Raw genomic sequence first — 1,929 nt, forward strand, 5'->3', positions numbered from 1 at the left:
TCGGCGTGGATAAGACAAATATAAATAATGTCACATGACCAAGATCACGTGGCTGTTGTATAAAGTAAAACTAAAAATAGCAAAAATAATAGTAGGCTTACAAGCTTTTACCGTAAACTTACCCTACCTTACCCGAATCTAAATAGAGCACTAGCCTTCTTTCCTCCTACTTGAGCATTGAATAAAAAAAATTTGAGCCTTATAATTGAATTAAACATTAATTTTAAAATTACAGTTTCATCACCTCGAACTAGAAAATAGGCCTAAACTTATTGATGACCTAAACTTATTTATATTTAGTTTATTTAGCCCTATTTTTGGATAATTAACTAAAAAGATATAAATATTGAATTTAGCCCATTTTAACTCTTCCTGTTTCATTTAACTTAGCTTTTAGTTATTTCTCTAACTTTTAAAATAGACTAAAAAATTATGGTCTAAGGGAAGTAAACATGCAAATATTTTATTATTTTAGTTTGGTAAGAGTTGTTTCCCTCACTGTAAAACGGAATTTTTATTTTAATTAGGTGAAATCATTTTTAAAAGTAACTTTAGTAAGTGAGCCTTTTTATGTCCGTTTTCAATAGAAAATTGGCAAACCTTTAAGTAGACAATATCCTTGGCTTAATCGTACATTTCTTTAATTCAAATGTGGTGTAAGAGAAGTAATCGTACAATTATTTTTCAGTTTAGTGTTGCTTTCTAAAATAAAACAATTTTGGAAGATCAAGATAACCTGTTTCATCATAAGTCGTCTTTTTTTTTTCAAACAGCTTACAAATAGGCCTTTCTATTTCAGTACGGTTTTTATAAGGGCGATAAATGTATAACATGTAGCAAAATTATTTTTACGCGGTTACATCCCCTAGACCAGAAATTTAAACTACAGCAAACGTGTATTCAGCTTTATAATTGTGACATTCATAATTTTGACAATTAAAAAAATGGGGGGAGGGGGGGGGGGCGCTTTGTGCATAGGCCTGTACAAAATATTTGCGTCACTTTTTTTGACGATTTTTACCTCCCCCCTCTCCTCCGTCACACATCGTCACAAAAAGCCAGCCTCCCCCATTAAATGTCACACCTCAGCCTACACCCCCCCCCACCCCCCACCCCCCCCCCCCCCCCTCAAAATTGCAGAAAATTTTTCTTAAAATACGATAATTTTCCAGAATATTGTCTGAACTCTGTCAACATAGTATTATTTACAATGTGTTAAAACAGTTTTCTAAAACGCGAAATAACGGCTAAAATTCTTTTTCTAACATTGCTTTTTTATAATGAAAAAAGTGTGACGTTAATTTTATGACGGTATGTGATGAGGGGGGGGGGGGAGATTTCAGATGGTGTGACGTCATTTATGGACGATCTCAAAAAAAGTGACTGCATGGCCAGCACACCTACAAATACTTACTTGATACTTGTGACGAATTAAAGATCCACTTTTTAGAAAACATTAAAATTTTCAGGCTAACCGAAACAATTGTAGAGGACTGTGAAAGAAGCAGCACGGGCTGCAGAGCTAACATGGGCTAAACTAAAGAGAGAGGCCTCACTCAGTGGTGTCGCTAGGTCGGGTGTCACCCGGTGCGGCACTTCGTGGTGTGTCCCCCCCCCCCCCGAGAAACAAATTATATATATATATATATATATATATATATATATATATATATATATATATATATATATATATATATATATATATATATATGACTTCATACATATGGAAACATATTTGAACCCCTCCCATGACCAATTCCTGACTACACCACTGAAGTAACTTATCCATCAGAGCAAGGTGTATTAAGTATAAGAGGCTACAGTGTAATCTGGGTTAGCCGTCAAGTTAAAGTTTGATTACATCTTGATAATAAAAAACAGATAGTTCAAACAAAATTTAAAGGAGAACTCTGTTTAATTTTAATAACA

This window comes from Physella acuta, unplaced genomic scaffold, assembly GCF_028476545.2.
Source record: "Physella acuta isolate Inbredline_101_S28 unplaced genomic scaffold, ASM2847654v3 ptg001381l, whole genome shotgun sequence".
NCBI lineage: Eukaryota > Metazoa > Mollusca > Gastropoda > Physidae > Physella > Physella acuta.